At 41.7% G+C, this 26,551-nt stretch overlaps 1 long non-coding RNA gene across 1 annotated transcript; it reads right to left on the minus strand.

Annotated features, from left to right (window-relative positions):
- Positions 1 to 3,801: 3,801 nt before the first annotated feature.
- Positions 3,802 to 24,905, minus strand: LOC120372643. Its single transcript, XR_005585086.1, has 3 exons — positions 24,729 to 24,905; positions 5,639 to 5,793; positions 3,802 to 3,846 (listed from the first exon to the last, which is right to left on the minus strand). It is a non-coding gene; the product is annotated as an uncharacterized LOC120372643 (long non-coding RNA).
- Positions 24,906 to 26,551: the final 1,646 nt, after the last annotated feature.

The raw sequence follows: 26,551 nt of genomic DNA on the forward strand, positions 1-26,551 counted from the left end.
TAGAAATACTTGTCTTTTCTGTTTCCAGTTGTGTTTGGTTCCAGCTAGCTGTTAAATTCCATAGTTTAAGTACATTATTTGTTGGTGTGGGAGATACTGTTCTTACACAGCAATAGCCTGTGTAAGAGGCCTGGCTGCCATCCCAATGACGAGGTGGACCCTCCTCTACTGGTTACGCCTAACACCTGTTAAGGGACACTGACCTCATAACTAGGGGGTACATTGAGTCCTGGCTCCAACACTCTTTAAGCAAGGCAGTTCTCACTGTGGTGTGGGGAGTGCTATTAAATCCAACACATCACAATTTATCTGAAGAATACTCAGAATAAAGAGTCAAGAGTCATTGCGTAACTAAATTAATTGTGAGTTTGTCCAAGGACAAAGCCTAGTTACATTTTATTAATAATTGTTGATTTTTTGTACCGTTGTAGTACTTTTGTCGGTTAAAAATACTCTCTTTTGTGTGCAAAATGAAATTACTAGACATCAATGAAAAGGAAAACTCATCAGGCACTGGACTGCTGAAATGTCAGCTCTGGGCTCTTATTCAAAACCATTTAGCAAAAATGAAAGGGATGCACATACATTTGCTGCCATAGAACCCATTTAATAGTCTCTCTTGATCACAGTCACGTCTAGTTAGCTGGGATGACTGCCAGTGAAGAGATTCGGTGCAATGCCTCTCAGTGGAGAAAGGTGATGGCTTGACAGAACTGCATGATCAGTGGCACTGTAATCTTCCCCCTTCCATCTTCCTGACATGCCTGAGTTCTATTTTGGAGGGACTACCTCTAGTGATAAGAGTAGTTCAGCCTCCATGGCCCATTGGCCTCTTTGAGTCTCCTTAGCCTCTCAGATGCGTCTGCCAACAGGAGGGCAGATTGTGGTAGTATCTTCCCTGCCGCCCTCCAAATGATCCCCATTTGTCCCCAGTAAAAGAATGTGGCGACCAACTCATTTCACATAATGCATAGAAAAGCCATTACATACTAATAATTTGTCATCAACAGCTTTGGACCTTGGGTCAAACCGGTGACTTTGGGGTGACATATGAGCTAGAACTAGACCATGGGGAAAAAGTTACTCTCAAAAGCTTAAAGAGGTCTATTCTGAAGTAAGTTCTTATGTATCAGACACTGTATTCTGCTGTTGAAAGGCATGCTGGCCATAAGGCTTGCAATTATGTCCAAAATTAGCAAGTCAGCAGCACAGAGATCCAATCTCAGTTTTCATCGCACCATTCCCAAGCCAGGTATGTAGTGCCAAATCTTCAAAGTAACTATGTCTCAAGTTTATCAAATAAGCAGAAAGAAGTGACACACCAAAGGGCCTATTCACTAAACAGTGGCTTATATGGATCAGCTACCCATGTGAGGGTCTATTTTTCTTCTTTCTTAGGTGGCAGAAATGTTGCATTACAAAGTCTCTGAATACTAGTTACGTGCCATTTAGGTGGGGTTCAGAATAGGATGGGATTTGAACTAGGAGAAACAGATACATAAACTCAGAACCGAAAAACTAAGACCTTCAGGGCAGGGACGATACCTCTCATTTGTGCTTATACCCACCATATCTTTTTTCAGTTTTGAAAGGATACTACCTGCATCTTTACTCACAACATACATTAACTGCTGCTGTTTTGTTTCACAAGAGACCACATACAAGACCCGGCTGTTGCTGACCTTTTAGTAAAAGGCTACACTCGTACACATACATCTCTAAAACTGTCATACCTGGTTCCCAACCCTTTCTACTTTTGCTTTGCTGCTTTTCTTGCCTATGAAATTCTTTTGATAATGTAATTGCAGCTTATTGTAGGTTTGATACACAACAGGATTAAGTTAGGCACAGTTTTCAGAGGACCTCAATGCAGCTTCTAAAATCTGCAAGATTAACATTGCACCTCTAAGTTTGCATGTGATTTTGTTCATCCACAAACTCAGTTTGTGAATAAAAAAGGCATTTGTCATTCCAGATCAGGGACAAAGACATCTTCCTACCTAATTCACATACATAAATGCCATTTGCACACATGAATATAAAATATGGGGCATTCCAAACTGCTCATCCATAAATATTTGGTACGCTGTTTTGAGGCTGCTTCTGAAAATATGGGCCTGTAAATCTACGCTGTGGTTTGGAAATGTATTTAAAACACAGCATAGAGATAGCATATAGCATGGTTTCACTTACCACATTAAAATTTAAATCAAAACATAATCCTCCCCGGAGCCCCAAGCTAGGCTAGCATCATGTTCAGAAAGAGTTAAAAACTGATATGCTAGAAGCCTACTTGGCAACCTGTTTGAGCATAGCTTGTGCTCCAGGACAGACAGGTTTTTAACAGAATTAAACATGGATCATGTCTCAAATAAGACAGAATAAGGGGCCAGGGGCCCAAGGAGGGGAACAGTCTAGGGAAACGGGATAGGCCAGAAGGGGGTCAAGAGGAGCCCCTCCTACCCCATTCCTACCCCCCTTGAACTCCTGTTTCCACACCCCATTCTGGCCCTCACCTCCCTGCCAGCAAGGTCCTCCAGCCACCTCTTCCTGTCTCCCCCAGGGTAGCACCACACAGGCCGGGGGCCCGCTCAGGGGAGCATGAGGAGAAGTTAGTCTCCTTGTCCTTAGTGTTGGCACCGCAGCAGCTGCTGCCCCTGATGGCCAGGAGGCCTCACTGCAAGGGAGTCGCTGCAGCCCTGCACAGGCCCACAGGGCAATCTCACAGAATATCGCAGGCAGCCAGTTGCATTTTCTTATTTTCCAAGGCCGTAACTGTATTTCCAGCTCTCGTGATTTTATCGCAGCTCTAGCAATTTGGGGGTGTTTTACACCTGTCTTGTAATGACACGATGAGTAGGGTTGCCAATTTTCTGATCACACAAAACTGAACACCCTTGCCCCACCCTCTGCACTGCCCCTTCCCTGAGGCCCTGCCACTGCCCCGACCCTTCTCTGAGGCCCCATCCCCACTCACTCCATCGCTCACTCTCCCCTGCCCTCACTCACTTTCACTGGGCTAGGGCGCGGTCTCTGGGGTGGGGCCAGAAATGAGCGGTGAGGGTTATGTGGGGGGGGGAAGGGCTCCAGCTGGCGATGCAGACTCTGGGGTGGAACAGGGGATAATGGGTTTGGGATGCATGAGGGAGCTCCAGGCTGGGGCTGAGTGGTTTGGAGTGCAAGAGTGGGTTCAGGGCTGGGGCAGGAGCTTGGGTGCGGGTAGGGGTTTGGGCACCAGCTGGGCGACCCTTACTCGGGGGTAATGACAGAGAGAGAGGAAAGCATTTAGAGTCTTTGATCTCCAATCATCATAGGTGCTCAAACTAGGCATGCTGCGCATCTCCTGGCTTGAAGTAGTTTCCGTTATATACAGGCCTTGCAGTTTGGTTCAATGGCTCTCAGAAGCCCCACTATAAAAATTGTTCCAGTACCTCTGCCAATGATCATAGAAAATGACCACTTACTTTGAAATGCACAAGAATTAGAAATTTCCTGTTAAAAAGTTTTCTTCATTTGCATTACACAAGGCTTTTCTCTCATTTGATGGGTTATTTAGTTACAGAGTATATAAAATGGAAATGTTTGCTATTACATTATAACAGGATACACGTGAGTGAAAACAAAGCATACCACCCATCCCGTTCGTTTTCACCAAATACATTCAACAATCACTTTGAATTATACTAATACACAAGCAAATGGGCCTGGCTTCAATCTGCGAGTTTGTCAGTTCTCAGCCAATGCCTAGGCTTTGGCCAGAGTTGGCACTTGGCTTACCCGTATCACACAATTATATTTCCAGAACTCGGCAAAATTTTTCTTTTTCAGTTTACATTGTAAGAGTGACTAAAAAAAAAAAAAAAAGAAATTATGATCAGACCCTGCTCTTAACTACCCAGCTGTAAATCTGGAACAGATCAATCAATTTCAAGAGAGCAGGTGATCGATCAAGAGACTTCTGCCATTTGATGGCCAAAAAAATTTTGTTTGAGTGTATAATTCTGGCAAATCCAAACCCTATCTTTGATTCCATCTTGAACCCTAAATTCTAGTCTAAATCTAATCCAGATCCAGCCTCCCTCAAGCTATCTTGCTTTCTAAATGCCAGTATGATTATATGTGTAAAGAGCATTCAGATACTCAGGTGTAGGGTGCTACATAAGTGCAAATCGTCATCACTGGCTACATGCTCTATGTGGTACAACGCACAGAATGGAGACAGTGCTTGCCCTGAGGTGTTTATAGTCTAAAAGAAAAGAAGAGATATGACATACATGGGGCCAGAGGAATAATCTAGAGTTACAGAAATATGTTTCTGATTGGTTCGTTCACTTCTTATTGACCCTGCTGAATAAGTGAGCCTTAAGGAAGGCTTTAAATGAGGGAAGGGAGTGGCTTGGAAAACTGGAATAAGAAGAGCTTTCCATGCCTGGAGAAAAGAACAGAGATGGGAGCGGAAGGAGAGCAATGGAGCATTGAAGCTGTAGTGGAGAAGGCAGAAGATGTGTGGGATAGTGATGTAAGAAGAATCAAGAATTCAACGCATGCTAATGATGCATTAAGAGTTGTATAAGTTGGTCAGGAGGCCCTAAAAGATTAGGGCTTGAGAAATGAAAGTTAAAGAAGTGGAAAGTATAAAACATGTAAATTTCCATCAAAACCACATTTTTGAAAGAGCACAAAGATTAAAACCTTAGACAATAGTTACATATACATTAATGACTACACATCTAAGGAATGTCTAACCTGTGGGCATTCTGTTCTAAATACTAATTTTCTGGCTACTGCAGTTACATTAGTATGACATTATAGAAGGACTTTCCTTCATAATTCAAGAATTTAAAAAAACTGGTTGGTTTGTGGAGCTGGGAGCTGTTATTTCCAGTTGTTTCTATTTGGAGTAATTATTAACATAACCATTGTGAGGAAGAGAGAAACACAAGAATACTATGCACTGTAGTTAATATCAGTGCAGAAAAGCAGAGAAATAGATTGGGTCAACACTGCAGTCTGAATTTATTTGTTTTTATCCATAATAATGATTAATATTATGGCCCCACCCTACACTGAGGGTAAAAAACACAATCCTCTCCCAAGAAGTGACTCAGCGTCTTCACTCCCAGCTATCTATGAGATTCCTTGGAAAGAATTTGAGGTCCTTAATACTCAACTGTTTCATCCCAAAAAACTGTCAGACTTTTCAGAGCTGCAGAAGAGTAAGTGCTTTATCACTATTCCACACCTGTCTTTGTGCCTCATAATTACCACTTCAATTCTGCAGCAGAGAAAACAGTTTCTGATTGTCCTAATATTCTTAACATCTTTACCAAGAACCAGATAGACAGAAAGTTCAGAACATTAAGAGACAAATAAGTGAACCATGAGTTTGAGCCAAAAAGTACATTCAAGTCAGAGGGAAGACTCCCATTGACTTAAGCAAGCTTTGGATTGGGCCTGTCTTTTTCTTGGTGGTTGATTTTCCACTAATCATGTAGCTTTTAATCACTTGCATGGGACAACTCTGGAATGCATGGAGTTAAGCCCCATATTGTATCATCACATTCTCTCTCCCTCACAGAAATGACTAATATATAAATTGGAACTTCCGCAGAACGTATGTATGAAGGGGTTGACTCACTGCTGCCACCTTCTTGTGGCTAGGTGTGGTGTAGCAGCTTTCTCCCTGCTGGGTATCTCCTGCTGACAGCTGCTCCACCTCTGCAGTGACTTGCCTCTTCCTCCGACTCAGCTTCCAGCCAGGTCACTTGAAAGTCTCTCCCCTTCCAGGGCAGTCTGTGAACAAAAGACAAAGGGAATTCATTCAAATAAACGGAGTCAATAAGAAATAGAGAAAAATGATTCCCTCTCAAGGCACATCAGCATGAGGTCCTCCCTTCCCTCGAGGCAGTGGTCATCTGGGAAGCTCCTGCCTTTAGTCAGCCCTTTCTTCAGGAACTGAGGACTGAAGGTCTGTTTTCTTCCCTGGTCTGCCAACAAGTGAGCTGCTCTGCTCCCCTTTTAAGCTCCCCCTACAGCTTCTGCATTCCATGAAGGTGTGGCAGGGTGGAGCTGCCTGCACCCAGAACAGATCCTTAACCCCTTGTTGTCCAGTGTGGAGTTTGTATATCCCCGTAACAGTACCTTACACAACAAGAAAGGGATACACCATGTTCTTTTCCTCTGTCTTTTAAAGGTTCTGCATCTATAGGTACCTATTAAATACAATGTTCATATCCACAACTGGTTCCTCATTAACTGAAGTTCAGTACTTTAAAATGAAGAAAGGCTTTTGTCCTCTCTGTTCAAACTTAAGTGGCTTCATAAAGCAATTCTAGTTTTCTGCTGAGCTCTCTAGTAGGGCAGTGAAGAGTCAGAGTTATATACATTGTAGTCACAGTTTCTCTTGATCCACTCAGCTACAAATCTCTGTAAAGCAAAGCAGTTTAAGATCACTTAAAATGACCCACAGATGAATGTGGGTTTTGTTTGTTTGCTGAAACAGAAAAATAGAAAGACTATGAGACCAATTCCATTCTCACTTACACCAGTGTAGATCAGGAGTAACTCCATTGAAGTAAATGGTGTTATACATGTGTAAAACTGGTGTACTGGAGAGGAGAGTCAGACCCCATATCTTGGTTATTTGGGGTAACTGAGGCACACATTAATGCCTGATTGCACATGAAGTTGCCATCTGCCACATGTTGTATACCAATATTAAGCCATATTGCTTCTGAAAAGCAAAAGCACAAGCACTTGCTAGCATAGGTTTTAGCCAAAGGATTTCAGATAACTACACTTGATAAAGGACTGACTCTTGAACAATAATCAGCAAATCCACATTTGTAGAATTGTTAGCCCTTTAGTATAAGATTTGGCTGCATAGGTAGCTCTGTTCATTAAGTTGGGCTAGCCGCGGCTAGCCCAAACCTAAAGCAACTTCTATCCAAATTAACATAAGTGGAGTCCTCAGACTGGATAGAATATTTACTTATGTTTTGGATAGGATTCTACAGATGGTAGGACGACTACCACGTACAAGCACTATGGCATTGATCAGCAGTGGCTAGCACTGTTTGAAGTGTTGTCAGGTTAGTAGTAGTTGACAATGCTAAAGAAATGTACAGAACTGAAAATTCTCTTTTTTCGAGGGGGGTCTCCTACCTTCCAGGAATTACATGCACTGTTTGGAACTCTGGCTGTGTAGTTATGAGTCATAATAAACCATGCAAGTACAAGCAGTCGTTATGGGTGTCTTCAAGTTACTGGCAGCCAGTCTGCTTAAATTTCTCCACTTTGCATGTACATTTCACAGACATCTCCTCCAGTCCTTTGAATTTCTAAGAGAATACTTATTATATTCTTCCTTATTTTACATTCTGAAGGAAAATAAGCTAATTAACAGCCCTCTTTCTGAGGTTGTTCAAGAAAGAAATGCCAGATGTCATGACATCTGATTTTAAGGTAGATATCATGAATCAGGCAGCATGCAGTGTTTTGTAGCCAGCAGGCAGATCATTCCCACCTCCAAGGAAGCTATTCCTGTCATATGTGTAAATAATGAGCTAAATTAATCCCTTCTTTAACTCCAGTGAAGTGATCAGCAGTGGCTCTTTTCTTCCTTTCACACTACACTTTTTAAATGTAGAAATTTCTTTAGAGGGGGACACACTCCAAACAAACAAACTATCCAGAAATATTTAAAAATAAAGGACAACTAAGATACATTTCATCAAGAGACGGCATGGCATGGCACCAGAATGAACATACAACTTGAGTCATTAGCAAAGCAGCTTATTCAACTTGAAAGAAAATTCATAAATAAACTAAGAATCAGCTTAAATAATACCTCCTCTTGAATGCCAGTGTTTTAAAGTGACTATTACAGGTTGCTCTACTCACTACTGGGTGGCACCCCCTTCTAGTGATTAACTCCACCCAGTTCAGTTCCTCATTTCTTCTCTTCCACTGTTGCAACTCTCCTCCCACTCAGAGTGTCACAGCACAGTGTCTTCAGTCCTCCGGTCAGGTCACACTGTGATTCCTCTTCTAGGGAAGTCTTTCAACATATCTCTGCACCAGCAGTCCTCAGACCTGCTTCCCTGACTACATGACTCCCACAGTGACTCAGGCAGTCTCCCCATTCACTGTCCCAAGTAATGCCACTCTGCAGTGGATGGTAGGGAAACTCAGGCCCACCCTTTACTCTGGGTTCCAGTCCAGGACCCTACAGTGAGCATTTAAGATCTGGTCTTTCACCAGTAACTGTTCTCTTCCCTAGACTACTTCCTACTATGCTTCCTTAAGCTCCTCCTTTACCAGCCTTCCTAGTCAGACCCCTCTCTCTTAGACCTACTAAGTAAACTCTTCCTGATGGGTGGGTTCTTTCTCCCTTAGCCTGCAGCCTCTTTCCCTGAAGTTTCTCCCTGCCCACCTGGCTGTTGTTGCCAGCCTCCTGGCTTTATAGAAGCAAACCAATTCCCTCACAGGTAAGCTTCCTTCTAATTAGTGCCCTCCACATAGCCTAAATCTCTCCTGTTTGCAGCTTAATTGGCTGATTGGGCCCATTTAGCCTAATTCAACTCTTTCCAGGCCAGAATGGGGAGCACACCCCATCACAGTGACCACACAAAGCAATGTGCTATTAACATTACAGAATCTGGAAAAAAGACCAGTTCACATTGCTAACCTATAATACCTCAACTCTCCTATTATATATGCAGTCACGACGTTAAGAGCACTCATTCCTATTACAACACCCACAACATCCATCATCCCATGCCGAATGTGCAAATATCAGTCCTATTGCCATGTCATCTTGTACCTAAGAAATAATTCACATTATATGCTTCATTGACATAAATGGGTTTTGAACAGAGAAGTATGTGCGCTGCAAAGCTTGGATATGGATTTCAAAAACTTCAAAGCTCAGAAGTGTTCAGATTAGTAGCAGGGTACAGGCTGATTAATTTCACTTGCTTTTGAAATCCTCAAATACATTATTTTTATTTTAGAAAGAGAAAATATCAGCTCTAGTCATGCCCTTTATCCATCTGTGCTTTTGTCTTTTTGCAGTCAGGCGTTGGCCACATTTTTGCAAACATCTTTATGACCATCTCTTCAAATTATAGAATACCATGTAGGCTGCAAGATTTCAAAACATAGTTGAGAATGAAGTTGTTTTAAGGCCAGCCAAGTTGTGATACTTTATTTAATCTTTCACAGTGCTGAGCTCATCTTCCATTACCAAACTAATACTATAATCAAGAAAAGTCCTTGTTCTAGGGAGGCTATGGCTATGCATTCCTTCCTGCTGCTTTAAGGCCCTGATCCTGTTGTCATTGAATTCAAGTTAATGTGGCAGCATCCTGCCCTAAATTATATTCTCTGCAATATTTAGAAAAAAAACATAGCAAAAAGAAAGAACAACTTTCTACTTTATCTGAAAATTAGCTCCAGAAATAATGGAATGAGGAAGGAAATCAGGCTGGTTTAATTGATAAAAGATCCCCAATAGCTCCAATTCAAATCTTAACTCCAGTGCAAACTTCTAATGCATTTATTTCTCTGATTTCCACTAAGGCCAACATTGCACTAAACTCAGCAAATAATTCAGCAGAGCTGCCCTAATACACAGAAGAGGATAATGAAATTCAGGATCTCTCACTATCTTCCAGATTAAGGTTTTAATCTGGCAATCTATGAGGAGTTTGCACTGCAGATCTTTCCACCTGATTTGTGGATGTAGTTTCTAGGTTTTCCCAAACAAACACTCACCAATCAGCACAGAGAGAAATATGGTTGTAATTAACAAGCTCATTTTACTGTATATAAATAAGGAAAAGGGAGAAATTTTGTGAAATGAAGACAGCGTGGTTAATGTGATTAGGTCCTAGGATGGTGTCATTTGAATAAATACGTGGACAGAGTTGGCATCGGGCTTTGTTGCAAGGACAGGTTCCTGGGTTAGTGTTTTTGTTGTGTGGTGTTTGGTTGCTGGGGAGTATTTGCTTCACGTTGGGGGGCTGTCTGTAAGCGAGGACTGGTCTGTCTCCCAAGATCTGTGAGAGTGAGGGATCATCTTTCAGGATAGTTGTAGATCTTTGATGATGTACTGGAGAGGTTTAGTTGGGGGCTGAAGGTGATGGCTAGTGGCGTTCTGTTATTTTCTTTGTTGGGCCTGTCCTGTAGTAGGTGACTTCTGGGTACTCTTCCGGCTCTGTCAATCTGTTTTTTCACTTCAGCAGGTGGGTATTGTAGTTTTAAGAATGCTTGATAGAGATCTTGTAGGTGTTTGTCTCTGTCTGAGGGATTGGAGCAAATGTGGTTGTATCTTAGAGTTTGGCTGTAGACAATGGATCGTGTGGTGTGTCCTGGATGGAAGCTGGAGGCATGTAGGTAAGAATAGAAGTCAGTAGGTTTCCGGTATAGGGTGGTGTTTATGTGACCATCGCTTACTAGCACAGTAGTGTCCAGGAAATGGACAGCTTGTTTGGATTGGTCTAGGCTGAGGTGGATGGGCTCATTCACCTGTACATCTACCAATGTGATATATGCCATCATGTGCCAGCAATGCCCCCTGCCATGTACATTGGCCAAACCAGACAGTCTCTGCGCAAAAGAATAAATGGACACAAATCTGACATCAGGAATCATAACATTCAAAAATCAGTAGGAGAACACTTCAACCTCTCTGGTCACTCAGTAACAGACTTAAAGGTGGCAATTTTGCAACAGAAAAACTTCAAAAACAGACTCCAATGAAAAACTGCTGAGCTTGAATTAATATGCAAACTAGATACCATTAACTTGGGTTTGAATAGAGACTAGGAGTGGATGGGTCATTACACATATTGAATCTATTTCCTCGTGTTAAATATCCTGACACCGTCTTGTCAACTGTCTAAAATGGGCCATCTTGATTATCACTATAAAAGTTTTCTTTCTCCTGCTGATAATAGTTCATCTTAATTAATTAGCCTCTTACCATTGGTATGGCTACTTCCACTTTTTCATGTTCTCTGTATGTATATATCTTCTTACTATATGTTCCATTCTATGCATCTGATGAAGTGGGTTGTAGCCCATGAAAGCTTATGCTCAAATAAATTTGTTAGTTTCTCGGGTGCCACAAGTACTTCTGTTCTTTTTGCCGATACAGACTAACACAGTTGCTACTCTGAAACTACAACCAAAGGAATTATTTTGCTTCCAATTAGCTATATAAGGAGTAAACCTTTTCAATGACTAGCTTCCATTAGTTTTAACTAGATGCTCTAATTTGTTTTATGGACGCCTGCAGATGGTCCTTTGTTAGTGCTGAGCTTAGTTCAATGGCTAATTTATACTCCATAGATTTTTGTCTTCCTTTTAACTAAAATGATTTGCTAGTACATCTTGGTCTTCTCTGACAGCTGTTGCTGTTTAACTTCTGATCATTTTGCAGAGCACATGCACGCTGCAAAGATACAAGATTGTGAGCAAGGTTTATGACCTGGAAATAAGAAAAAACTACTGGAAGTTTGAAAAATAATTAACTGGACATATCCTACTTTCCTGTGTTAGTCTTTAGTAGTTACTTAGCTTACAGTTACATTTGATATCTGTTTTCCCCCATTTCACCTTTTTAGTCTTATCTATCGAGTCTGACCATTATGGTTAAGGATATGACAGGTCTCACAAGCTAAGAAGAGTCATGTCTAGCCAGTATTTGAAGAAGAGCAGACCTCCAAGAAGCACTGGAGGATGCTGTAGAAAATGTTACAAGTGATCAGCGTGCGGCACTCTGCCCTCTGATTCAGTACTGAACAAAAAAGTGCTGGTACATGTGTCATCTTTAAGAGCAGATGTACAATAATGGCCCTGACCACTTATGGTCATTAATACAATATAATGTTATTTTGTAAGCCATCTTTCACACAATCTGCATCTCAAAATGCTTTACAGAACTAAACAAAAAAAAATCAATGATCCCAGATCACTTTTTGCAAATGGGAGACAATTCCAAAGTCTTAATTAAATTGCATTTGGAATAATTACATCTTCTTAAACTTGCCTTCGTAAACTTGCCCCCTGTAGTTTTATTTTGATAAAGAATTCTCAATCACTACATAGTCATTACATATGAGCAAGACTAGTAAGGCAAGGTTGTGGGGGGCGGGAGATAGCAAGAGAAATAACAAACAAACAAAAAACAGCTAAAAAGAGTTTTGAGCCAGTCAATGGCCTTTGAGTCAGCAATGTTCAGTTTGCAAAGACCTCCAGAGAGCCCAACACAAAATAAACAGCCATCCAGCTTGCATGCAACATTCACCACAGACCCACAATGGGTTGTCTTGGATGGCCCAGGCATGGATGAGCTTGGCACAGCAAAACATGCCACATCTGAACCTGTTAAGCTGGCTCCAGAGGTGGCATGGGAGCCCAAAGCCAGGTAGTCATGCATCTGGTCTGGTGATGATTTGGAAGTTCCTGGTAGTGGCAGAGGCTTGCTCCCATTCTGCCCACCATAGTAAGCTGATGACATTATTAGCTAAATGGAAAGTAAGAAATTCTGTCTGGATAGTGTTGCAGCTGTGCAGTCAGTGGAAAGGTGCATCCCATATATCCCTGAAGTGTGTCATTTTCTGTACCTTAGTGATCAGTTTGTTGGCTGCATTCAGACACTGGATATTTAGGTGGATTATGGGCTAGGACTGGTAACCATAAAGTTTGTTGGCTTTGGTGTGCCTGTGAGAATTCTAATGATATGAATAAGACATGGTGTGTCTACTAGTCTAGCATGGGCAGAAATTAACCAAACAGGGGCACATTATTCACCAACTGAATAGCAGAGAGCAAGCCCCAAACTATACAGTGTTGGGGCATTTGCTCCCCAGATAGACCCCACTCATTTGTTCAGGAGAGTTTCGCTCCTGATCTTTTGAATTCCTTTAGTAAGATGGTATTTGTATGGGAGTGCGCATGTAGGGTGACCCTTAAATACAGAGTCTTTGTATCCTGTGCCAAAAAGATAAGCTCAAGTTGGCTCTGAGCATGGTGTCAATGGACGCATGTTGGCACAGTTTTGGATGTACCTGGTTTCAATCACCATTTCTTGCAATAGACACCTATGGCAACCATATCACTCTTCCAGTTCTCTTCAATCTTTTAGAAATCATGGTCTCTTAAGGTCAAGCAGATACCATTGTGTATGTGAGCCGCCTGGAGATGGTGTTTGGTAGGTTATTGGTGAATACATTAAATAAATAAAGCTGGTGCCAGCACAGAGCCTTGCAGGAGTCTGTTCTTCTGGAATCTCCAGGTGCTGGTTTTGTGGCCCAGAGCCACCTGAAAATCTCTACCTTGGTGCATCAGCTCAGTTGACATGACAACCCATTACGAAGAACTGCTGACATCTTATACAGCAGACCAGTGTGCCAGATGGTGTCATAGGCTGCTGTAAGGTAAAAAGAGACAGCTCTAGTTTTCTGCATCTGTTGAAATGTACTCTCAAGGTACATAGTAAGTGCTATCACTGGGTCACGGGTGCTGCAATTTGTTCAGAAAATGCCTGATCATCACTCAAAAGTTGTTCTATTTTGGGCATAATTCTCTGTAGGATAATCTGCCTGTAGGAGTTTGTAGCTATAATTCAGAAGTGATATTTGGGTATTAGCTGGCTACTAAAAAAAGTGGGCTTTGCCAAGTAAAACTATAACCTCAGATTTTCACCATATCTTGGGTATCATGTTTTTCTGGATAATGCGAGTCAGGAAGGTCGCCACTACCAAGTCCATCCCATGTGGCTAACAAAAAGAAACTATATACGATATCTGGATGAAAAAGTGTGCAGGCCTCCTTAAACAGTAATAAAAATCCAGTGATCCAGAAATAGACAACCACCTCCTATAGAGCCTGAATGTAGCCCAAAGAGCACACTGGAGAAAAGCAATCTCAGAAGTGGATATGTCAAGATCTATCATGAAAGCCTGGACACTCATCAGGAAGTTTAGTGCAGCAAAAATCCAGAAGATTTGTGGCAACAAAGGTCTTCTTATCTCCCATCCTGAACTGCTCCAAACTGAGTGCTGTTAAACAACTCCTGAATTACCACACAAAGGTGATGGTATTTTAGAGGTGACTGATGCGATACATCTTTGTAGGTGTAAATTGCTTATGGATTGATCTAGATCAGGCGTGGGCAAACTATGGCCCGCAGGCCGGATCCGGCCCACCAACCATTGGGGCTTTCCCTGCTCCAGTGCTCCAGCAGGGTCAGGGACCGCTCCACACAGCTCCCAGAAGCAGCGGCATGGCCCCCCTCCAGCACTCCAGCTGGGCAGCAGGGTCAGGGGGCACTCCATGCCACTCCCAGAAGCAAAGTCATTGCCCCGCTCTGGCTCCTACGTGTAGGGGCAGCCAGGGGGCTCTGCTCTACACACTTCCCCCACCCCAAGTGCCACCTCCACAGCTCCCATTGGCCGGGAACTGCAGCCAATGGGAGCTGCAGGGGTGGCGCCTGTGGATGGGGCAGCGCGCAGAGCCACCTGGCCATGCCTCTGCTTAGGAGCTGGAGTAGGGACATGGCTGCTGCGTCCAGGAGTCGCTTGAGGCAAGTGCCGCCCAGAGCCTGCACCTCTGAGCCTCTCCCCGTGCCCCAGCCCCTGCCCTGATCCCCCTACCGCCCTCCGAACCCCTCGGTCCCAGACCAGAGCACCCTCCTGCACCCCAAACTCCGCATCCGCAGCCCCACCACAGAGCCTGCACTCCCAGTAGGCACCCTTACCCCCACCCCGCACCCTACTCCCCCGTCCCAGCCTGGAGCCCCCTCCCATACCCTGACCTCCTCATTTTTGGCCCCATCCCAGAATCTGCACCCCCACCCAGAGCCCTCACCCCAACCCCAATTTTGTGAGCATTCATGGCCCGCCATACAATTTCTATTCTCAAATGTGGCCCTCGGGCCAAAAAGTTTGCCCACCCCTGATCTAGATGAAGCTATTATTGTGTTAATTAACACAGCCAAGGCTCTCATACTTAATGAAATGATTCCACTTCATTACTTATTGTGTGCTGTAACTCCACAGTGTGGACCCAAACATCCTATGATTAAACATTAGTTCTCATCTTCAGCTTACATTACACGGGATGAAGTAAGAGGGATTGTTTTACCAAAGGAGAGCATAGTAAGAAGTTTTGGGTGTTATTCTGCAGCTACATTCTATTTGGTTAAATCCCCATTTATTTAGTTAGATTACTACCAATTTTTCAAGGCTCTATCACACCGCTGTTTAGCACTGGGTTTGGAAATCTGTGCTGAGCCTCAAGAAGCTAGTGCCCTGACAATTTCTGCCTTCCAGAGGCAAGCTGAGACATGCCCTTCATGCGGCACCTGCTGAGGGCATGGCACCTTTTATTGCTTTCATAACATGGAACAGGAGTATGGCCCCAAGGGGATACTGCAGCTATAGTTATTTGCTTACCAATTAACTTGTTTCCTGTGAGAGTTATGAGCAGGCCAACTGAGAAAAATTTGGGGCCCTGGTACATCGTGTTGGCTGGGACCTCCCTTCCCATTTTCCCCCCATTTCATCCCAGTTGCAACTTTCTGCAGGGCAGGGCCCAGGTACAGTTGTCTTCCCTTTCCCCCATCCTCATCAGCCCTGGCTATGAGGAGGACACCTTGTGAGCAGAAAGATTCATGCTTTAAGATGCGCAAAACTTTATGACATTAATTAAATACTATGCAAGTACAATATTTTATACTCTCACAGTGCTTTTCATCAGAAAAGTATCATTATCCCCCATTTTACAGATGGGCCAACAGAGGTATGGACTAGCTTGACCATGATCACACACCAAGCCAGTTGCAGAGTCCATAAGAAAACCCAGATCTCCTGACTCATCACACTATGCTCAGTCAGCTTGACCACAGTTGCCTCGGTTAATCCGGGTATAAAACTTCAACAACTTATTTTAACATATTCTACAAAGGGGTATTGGAAATATTAATTCTTGGAAATGTTCGGAGTTTTAGAACGTATATCCCTCCTTTGTGAATTAACCATAGCTCATTTGAAAACTCTATATGATGCATCATCCAACATAATCCATTGGCAGCACCTGCAGCAACAATAAGATATTCCTTTTATAATTAACTCTAAGGGGGTAGGGGGGAATCATTAGTAATATAAAAATGTTTGAAATAAAAATGATCCACTAAATACATTATGTAATGCTCAAAGAATATTTCATACAGGCAGCACACATGATGTAGCACATACCTACGACGTGTTAACCTCTGCTACTGTAATAAAACTGTCAGCCCTGATTATTTAAAAGGTGACTACCTGCAGGCTTTGCTTTCATTCTTTCTTGTAATTAGTACATCCCACATGCCTGAGCTGACTGGCTAGTGCTCCACTGTGCTCTGTGCATATTGCACTTGGCTCCTGCTCATGATTCATCAGCCATGCAGAGACAAAAGTTTGGCTTCCCTTTTCCGAACAGTGATTTATTCCCAAGGGCATCCCTCTGCAGTCAAATAAAATTAATGTAGGCATTCTTCATCAGAGCAGAGATAATGCCCTAAACATCAATCAGTGCTCCAGCGAATACAAAGGATCATTGTCGTGATAAAAGACGCACATCATACAACTCTGTTGCAGTTGAGTTTGCCACATCCTATGGATATTATATTGCATGGTCTTTTGTTTCAAATCCTGTCTGTCCTTTTCCAACCCATTCCCTTTGTTGAAATAAAGATTTTCTGTATTCTGTCTTTGGGCCTGATCTTGTGAGGTCCCGAGCAACTTCGACTTCCACTTGACTTTATGTCTAGCCAGTGCTTATTTTCTTCATCACTGAGAAAAGAAATACCACATAGTCAATCCCTAAGTTAGAATGAAACCATTAATACTGTTTTCACCTCATGGCAAGAAGTGGGAGTAAAGAAGCTTTATGCTTCCATTAAAGAATAAGCATGAAATAAAGTGGGCTAGGTTCTGAGCTCAGTTTATATGTTGTAAATATGGAGTAATCCCATTCATTTCAATGAAGTTACTCGGCCTTGTCTAAACTACAGGGAAAAGTCAATCTAAGCTATGCAATTTGAGTTACGTGACTAGCGTAACTCAAGTCGACGTAGCTTAGATCTACTTACCATGGGGTCCACACTATGCAATGTCAACAGGAGACACTCTCCCATCGACTCCCCTTACTCTTCTCGATCTGGTGGAGTACAGAAGTCGACGGGAGAGTGATCTGCAGTCAATTTAGCAGGCCTTCACTAGACCCGCTAAATCAACCGCCGATGCATTGATCGCCACACGTCAATCCCTCAGTAAGTGTAGACAGTCCCCGAGTTCACAGTGTGGCCTGTCATACACACACTAAGGGTTTTAAAGTTTAAAGGGATTGTTTCTGATTTAACTGTTAGAAGAGCTCCTTTAGACTCAAAATATGTTCTAAAATAAGCATTGCATTATCTTTGATTTTAAAACTTTTATCTTATTTTTGTCATTTTGATTCTTTAATGGTCTGTAGATTAATTAGTCCAGACAATTTACTTTTAAAAACCCACAATTTTTGCATTTTTACATAAAGAGGGATGCCAGGATTTAATGCTGTACATATGAGCCATTGCCCACAATGAAGTTCTCCACTCTAATCTACACTGAAGCTTGCTGTTGCATATTCCATATTGGTTTTGCATTAGGAGCAGAATCACAATAGTTTACACTTATATGGGGCCTTTTATCTAAGGATCTCGGAGAACTTTATAAAGGTGGGTGAATATTATTACTTTATCCCATATTTAAAATGGAGATAAACAAAAGTACAGAGAGGTTAAATGACTTGCACAAGGTAAAACAGCAATACAGTGACAGAATCAGGAATAACACCTAGACCTTCTAACTCCCAAGTCCCTGTTCTAACCACTAAGTTGCATTATCCCTTGTACGCACATGCAGTTGAGCTCTGTTGTGATGAGATTTTTCTCTGAACTAAAGCCACATTAGGATTTTATTCTTTTTTATTATTGTGTATATATTGTATGTGTGTGTGCGCATCACACACACTCACACACGCACGCTTCCCTCCCAACCCCATCCACCCCAAACCTTTAGAGAGTTTTTACATGTCACAAGAGAATAAATGCCGGAGACATTATCTCCCCATTCTGAGAGTTCAGAGAATGTGCATGACATCATGGGCATGACCCCCTCACTAATCACATTATATGCTGTTTAACTTAACACTGCTAAGCTTTCTCTGATAACATTGTAAATACCATTTTATTGTAAATTAGATTATTCAAACCTCCTTGGCATTTAGGTCAGTTCTTGTGTGAGGTCCTTGCTCTCCCCAGAATTAAATCTTTTTGCTCTGTGGGCCAGGGCATTTCTTCAGCAGGAAGTACAATAAGAAAAGAAGTCTAGGCTGTTATCTGCTTCTAACTCAGCACTGCTGATTGCAGTTTGTGCATGGACAGAAGAATGCATGCATCTGTTCTTTATCTCTTTCTTCCCTGGGACTAACATCAGTAGGTTTTGTTTTCTTTCTTATAGGTGGCTGGGTCTCATTACAATCTTCCTGTGAGGTAGAGTATACCTGAGACCCTATCATTTCCATCTACCAAACCTAGACCTAGCTATTCCAGTTGAGCATCACTGTGCCCTTATCCAGCCTGTCCTTCAGGTTTCTCACTTGTTTGCAAAGAAATGTGTCAACCTGCTTTTGTTTTCCATAAGGAAAGGAAATGGTGCAGACTAAGATAAATCATCATCCCAACATCAGTCATGAGTCACAGCTGTCACTACATCATGTATAAAGCATGGCAATGTTTCCAAGGATATGTCTACACAGCATTTTGGACCAAGCGTCTCAGCCTGTGTCGACACTCTTCAGCTAGCAGGACTAGCTTTCTAAAAATAGCTGTAACTTCAAAGCACTATCTATACAGCTATTTTTAGAACACTAGCATCACTCTAGGAGCACACGTCTGTTGGCCTGAGCTGGGAGACTCACTCCTGCTGAGTCCAAAATGCCGTGTAGATAAGCCAAGTGTCTGGAAAGGGGAAAGGGTTACTTTCACTTTTTGGGTACATTTATTATGAGGTTGGGGGAGACACAATGGGAGGTTTCTAATCTAGAGGAGACCCCAGCAACAGGATTCTTCCATCATGTTCTGATATGACTATCTGAGAAAATCCTCTTCTTCTCCTTCCCTTATTGAAGTCTGTTGTAAGTGAATTTTGCAGTTTGAGGAGTGGACTGGGAGTGAATATTCCTGGGTTCTAGCTCAGCTGTGCCACTGACTCTGTGTCTAAGTTAACATGAGCTCTGACTTGGGTCTAAGCCTCCTCCCATCCACATACAAAACTCTCCCAACTTTGGGGTCCTTTCAATCCATCTTATCTGGGGCTCGAGGGTCAAACCCAAGTGAGACTTTAATTCCAGATGGTAACCCACCCAATTCACAGTGAGGACACTCAAGTGCTGAGATTTCTCCAATGCCTTCCCACAATTCTGTGTGTGCCCAAAAGGAAAGACTATTGTCCCACAGTTGACTGGGGAAGAATCATATAGTGGCTCAGCTTACTGCAGCATAGGATATACCCACAGAAGTCCTAGCAGGCACTTACAGGTGAGTACACCACAAGTGTTGGCACAGTAACTAAGGGAGGGCTTTGTGGTGTGGCTGCTCACAACTAGGGTAGGCTAACCTTGGGTACCAATCATCCAAGTCAGCTCTGCTGTGAAGACATATCCTGCGTGTCCTTGGCTAAATCACTTAACTTCTCTGGTCCTAAATTTTCCAAAGTGATAATAATGCATAGCAATCTCTAAGAGAGGTTGTAAGACTTAGTTAAACTTTTGTAAAATATTTTCAGATCGTGAAACTCCCCTCTAAAAGTATAGTCATTACTGCATGCTGCATTTATTCCAGCCTTGATGATTGTATTCATTTGGCCATTTGTTCTGACCTAGTTATTCTCCCCATCCCCCTAGATATCTTATAAAAAGATGTGTAAGAATGATCACAGAAACTAGAATCCAGAACATTTAGTTATGACCTCGTATGATGCAAGATTGATACGTGGTATCAGCATTTGTCATTATTGTGGCACCCCATATTTAAAAAAAAATGCCTGTTAATTAATGGTAACTTAAAACTCATGTACTTTTCACCATTTATGCAGTTCATTCTCTTCTTGAATTTCACTTAGGCAGGACAGCGAAATTACATGAGATTATTTCATTTTTAATTTCTAGTCAGGTTCACTTTCTGGTTCTCATAAATTAGTCCAATGTTGTGGGGTTTGCAACACAGCAAGTGATTTTTTATATTAAAACTATTTAAATGAAGAGAAATGTTTCCCGAAACTATTTTTAATTAATTTTGTAACAAAACCTGACTTTTAGGTTTTCATTATCTAAGAGTATTTCTGTAAATCTCCATCATAGATAGCAGTCAAAGGGAAACCTTGTGTAAGTAAAATGAGAAAGATTTGGTCCCATTGCATAGAATGGAGATTTTCCTTTGAACTGAAGCATTGCACTTGATTCTTTGTCCCCTTTTCCCTGCAATGTTTCTTTTTTAAATTTTGTCCTTAAAGTGAAGTGTTTTGGTTTTTTTCAAAGTTGACTTCAGCAGAACACTTTTAAAGACAATACAGGATTGAGTCTTACATTAAATCCCCTGTCCACTTGTCTGGTAGAATACACATTGCTCTGCAACTGAGAAAGTTTGTGTCAACTTATTCATTTCTAATTAATATTTATTAGGACCCCAGTTCAGCAATGCACTTTAATTTTAAGCTTGTACTTAAGTCCTATTGAAATGTAGTTTCATTTAAGTCAATGCAACTTAAAGCACGTGCTTACGTGCTTTGCTGAATCAGGGCCTAGAACTGAACAGCGCTGAACAGAGTCTACATTTGTAAATAATGCAGTGTCATTGATTGATCCTTGGTTATGCTTACCATTCAGTATGACACAAAAGGAAAATCGTTTTGAATAAGGGCAATTTTAATTGTTCCATTATTATTCCCAGTTAGGAGCAGTCCTGGCCATTTTGAAGGCCAGGGTGGAAAATGTTTTCAGACTTCCTCACCCCAAAATGGCATAGGGGGGGAAAAAAAGGGGCAGTGCAGAAACTGGCACCCATGGCAACTGCCCTGCTTGTCCACCCTAGAACTGGTCCTGAATAAAGAATTCTCCCCCAAACCATAGTGGGAGGTAGCGACCCTCCTGGAGGTTATAAATTGACTTAGGCCTGGTCCACACTAAAAAGGGGGTTCGAATTAGGGTACGCAAATTCAGCTACGGGAATGGCGTAGCTGAATTCGAAGTACCCTAATTCGAACTACTCACCCATCCAGACGTGGCAGGGTCGAACTCCGCGGCTCCCCCGTCGACTCCACCACCGCCGTTTGCAGTGGTGGAGTACCGGAGTCGACCGTGGCACTTCCGGAGTTCGAACTATCGCGTCTAGATCAGACGATAGTTCGAACTCCGTGAAGTCAAACTCATGGTGAGTTGTGTTGTCAGATGAGATATAGGGAAATATTTGCTTTACTATTTCTTCTTAGCTTCTCTTTACCATTTTTAACCAGCTCTACTAAGATGAGGCTCATGTTATAACTGAGTTCAGCTTACACTAATTTCTCACTGTTCTGAAATGGAACCGATCACGTCTTGCAAGGAGCTCGATCCAGACTTTATTGGGAGTAGAAACAACTTGCAAGATCAAGCCCTCAGTGCAGGACAAAGCTTCAGGGCCTCCATGGAATATCTCTCTCCCTATCCATTGGCTGTTTTCAGGACTCTGCAGAGAGATGCCAGTTTGGGTTGGCTTTTCATATCTATTTAACTCCCCTCTGCACAGATACGGTGCTAGGGCAGAGTGGGAGCTGGGAATTTGATTGCTTGCCATTAGTGGTTTAACACAGATTTATTTTAGTTTCAAAAGTTCCCAGGTACCTTTTTGGCAATGGGAATGCAATACATTAGTTAAGGAAATTTATTAAAGAAAAGAACTCACACATTAAAAATTATAGAATTCTATATAGAAAGGAATGTGCTTAATAATTAGCAAAAACCAAGAATGCTATTTACAGAGTTTTTAAAACCATCTCCCTTAGTATAAATGTGTCACCTTGTAATGATACGGGCCAATCCTCCATGAAAGCATGTGAGCAACTTCACTCATGTGGAATGTTTGCAAGGTTTGGACCAAAAACTGCAGTGTCATAAGCATAAGATCAAATTAACCTGCAAAACTGAAAAGCTCAGAGAAGCCTGCAGATGCCCACACATGCTTGTACATATACATGCTCTCAACCGTAAAGGCATACAAACTCAAACATGTATGTTCACATCCCAGCATGCATTGTCACTCTCACCTCACCTCCCCCGCTCATTAATAAGTGAAAAAGGAAAGCTGGGAAAGATTTAAAAAAACAAACAAACATGCTCTTTGGTTCCTTTCCTCCTTGAGCTGCGAGGATCACTTAACAGAGACATCATCATCTGTGTAATGTACAGTTCAAGACAGAATAAATGGCTTACTACTCTGCCAAAAAAAAAATCATATAAACCAAAGCAATAGGTGAGCAAGGAAAAAATATGCTTGTACTTTTGTGTCATTGTGCAATGAATATAAGCCTAACAGTACAGCCACAATGGCAGCGAACCATGAAAAAATAGAAACTGCAGTTTCTCTGTTAATACCTTCCTAGCAGGATGTTTCCTATTGCCCAAGATCTCTGAGCAGCAAGTTGCCACCTTGGCCATAGAGCAGTGCAATGTTAGCCTTCCAGATTTTTAGCTATGTTCAGTCTCTGCCATTTCTGGGTCCCACAAAGAACACCATCATGAGTAGCTCAGACTGCACTCTATTACTAGAACCAACATTCATGGCATTTAAGAATACTCAGGCATTCACTTTCTTGTCCCCTTTTCAACTACCCTTTATTTCAAAATTTCATATGATAATATTAGTACTACCCATTTCTGTAGGGCCTTCCATAGGAGGCTTTCAAAGCACATTACAAAACATTGATGAGTTCAGCTTTACAGATGTCTAATGAGAGACGCAAGTATCATCTCCATATTACAGATGAGGAAACAGAAGCACAGAGAGGTTTAAAGCAAGCCTGGGCACAGGCAGATATAGAGCTCAGTTCTGACTCCCAATCCTTTGCCTAAATGGCAAGACCATATATCAACTAATATATTTACCATACAGACATGCTCCCAATAGGCATTTCTATGCGTATCTGAAATAAAAAAGGATAGAAACTTAAGCAGAAAAGAAGAGTAACAATCATACTGGGCAACAGTCATCTTATTTGCATTGGAATAGAACTTTCTTGTATGTTTCTCTGGGATTTCCTCATGTAGTATCTCATCTGCAGAGAAAATAGGATATTAAATTCTATTTCATTATATGTCATGCAGATTAGCAATAAGGTCAGGTGAACCTACTCAGAAAGAACTAGATCCAACCTTGCCTGGGTGAGTGAGAGCTTCTTAACTTGATGCACTAAGATTGGATATTAAAGTAACCATCAGCTTTGCTGAATGTGGTAATGCTCACAAGCCAAAACTCTTCAAGTCTTTCCCTAGCATACAACAAGGCCTAAGGTAAAACTTGAGGTCAGGGCCAACCTTAAGCACAAATCAACCAAGCAGCCTCTTGAGGCCCTGTTCTGTTGTGACTCTTACAACCTATGCTGCATGCTTTGCAATTCCCAGGCCATCTTTCTCCCTCTTCAGCAGTGAAATCAGAGAGGAAAGTGACTCACTATTAATTCAGCACTCTAGGTCCTCATGTTTCATGAGACACCCTACTAGAATGGGTTATTTGAGGCTCTCCCTTCTTAATTGTTACTAGGCTTGGTCAAGAAGCTGGAGGGGATTTTACCAGGACACTGCACTCCTGCCATCCACCAACATTACCCCAGGTTGAGCAAGTTAACAAAGAACCCCAGCTACATTGGCCTGGTATTATGCCATAAGCTCATAGTAGGTAGATATGTGAGGTAAGTACAGAGGGAAAGCAAAGAAAAGAAATTTTCTCCTTTGTCAGAGCATAAAAGCCAGTGCACGTATTCTACCAGGAAATAGTTACAAGATTGGATGCAGGCTGGTACAACAAGGAAAGAAGATACAGTTTTTTCTTTAATAATAGCACCAACTTCTGAACTCAGGCCACTGGCAGGTAGAAAGATCCTACACAAGTCTCCAAAGTCAGGACATATCAAAGTGCTAATTCACATTTTTAAAAGCCTTTAACCAACAGAGCTCTGGAAGTTTATTCAACTCCTGCTCACTGCCATAATTCAGATAATAGAACTGAGGGGCCACACTTTTACTGTGGGCTTGTCTACATTGGGAAATTTAACTATAGTGGTATAATTATACCAGTAAATTTCGCAGTATAGACAAGCCTGGCCTATTAACACAAAAGGCAGTGGGTCTGTTACTTGAATTATCAAGGCTCATGTTAGTCTAACATGGATACCACTAAAACACTTAGAAATGGAGCCTGCTGTAACATGTAGTGCTCTCCCTGAGTAAAGAAGCATGCCCCTTTCCTGATTGAGATTCTCATACCACACTGATTCCTAAGAGGTTGGAGCAGGGGAGTTTGGATATATGGATCAAAGTTCTTTAGGCTCCTGGGGTGTATTAGCTTGAGTGCCTCAAGCTAGATTCTTAAATCCATATTTACCCACCTAAATAAGAAGCCTGGTTTTCAGAGGTGCTGAGCACTTGCAACTTCCAAATAAAGTGGAACTAAGGAGGAGCTGTCATTCATAGAATGCCTCCTTCAGGATAGTGTAGATTTCCTAGTCACCAGGTAGCAATAATGCCTCATCATAAGGGAGATAGTAACAACATGGCTTCTAAAGGAGCTGTGCTACCTGATGAGATGAGTTTCCTACATGTTAATGCCACTATTTTAAAATGTCTCCATGTTTGGGTGCCTAAATGAATGAGAGTGTGGGTGCTCATCACCTGTGACAATCAGGCCACTTAATTAGGTGCCTAGTTACAGATTTGTCTCCTAAGTTTAGGCATCCAAATGTGACAGGTTTAGCTAACATTGGATTCTAATCCTGGCTCTGCCACCTACTATGAGGTGCTCACCTTGTTCATGTCATGTACATAAATAGGATTCCTTCCCTGAGTAAAGTCACCAGGATTCCTTGGGGCTATATTTTTGTTTTGTGTTTGTACAGGACCTAGCACAATAGAGTCCTCATTTAAGATTGGAGCCTTTGAATGCTACCACAATAATTACAATAATAAATTAAACAACAAATTGAATCAAAGTCAATTAAAGGATTATAAAAATCTCCCCATTAAGAAAAACCTGTTTATTCACTACCTCATAGAATGGGGTTGTGAGTCTTAATTCAGAAAAATGTGTACAGTGCACTAAGATCCTTGGATGGTGGAGATGCTAGAGTAGTGAAGGTATTATTATAATACAGTGAAAAGGGTCTCCATGATGCTTCTTTATTCTCTAAACTGCCTTGTTCCTCATATTCCCCTATTAACAATTTTTAGCAACGGTTGCCAACCCTCCATGATTGGCCTGGAGTCTCCAGGAATTAAAGATTAATCTTGAATTAAAGATTATGTCATGTGATGAAATCTCTAGGAACACATCTAAACAAAACTGGCAACCCTACCTGGATCCTTTATCAATAGCATTGTCTTGGGCAGAGGATCTACAGTATCAGGGTTTGATTATTTTATTTATTTTACTCTTTTCTAACTAATTTATAACTCTGACCCCTGTCCTGCAATTTGTTGCAGATGGGTGGAGTCTTGTGCCTGTGAACAGTCAATTACAGGATCAAAGCCTTTGATTTTACATTTAGTAGGTGAGCTATCAAATGCGGCTGTTGTCCATGAACGGTAATTATTTAACAAATAAATGTAACTAGGAGTTTTACTACCTGGCTAAATGTGCATTCCCACAATAGATGGTAATGGCTCTGAAATGTCCATTATGCTCAAATTAATATAAATATTGCTGCATCTTGTTTCTATAGACAGGGAGAGTAGTGTGGCTGTAATCATTCCAATGTCCCCAGTAGACAATATACACTTTAATCAATGCATAAACCTGGAGGAAACTACATGGATTATAACATACATGCAATGTATTATAGAATTATAGTTTTCCCCTGTATTGTGGCACATGTTGTATATAATTTTCTCCCGCATTTTAAGAAATAAATTAGAACAAAATTATATTCTATATAATACATGGGAAAACAGATAACTAAGTGTTCCTCCTTTAAAGGAGTCAGTCCAGACCCTTGAATTGAAATTATATATATTTTGTAACACTGCAGGAAACAAATTTCTCTACTCTTTTTTTTTTCATCCTCTTAGCGAAAAAACAGGAAATTAAAGACAAAAAAGGAAGTGAAAGCTACCTTCCCCTCACCCTATTGTGCCTAAACATCCTGCATTATTGTAGTGGGCTATATAATTTCCTACAGACTGTATTGCAGACGCTGCAAAAGCTAACCATAATCAC

The sequence above is a fragment of the Mauremys reevesii genome, linkage group 9 (assembly GCF_016161935.1).
Source record: "Mauremys reevesii isolate NIE-2019 linkage group 9, ASM1616193v1, whole genome shotgun sequence".
NCBI lineage: Eukaryota > Metazoa > Chordata > Testudines > Geoemydidae > Mauremys > Mauremys reevesii.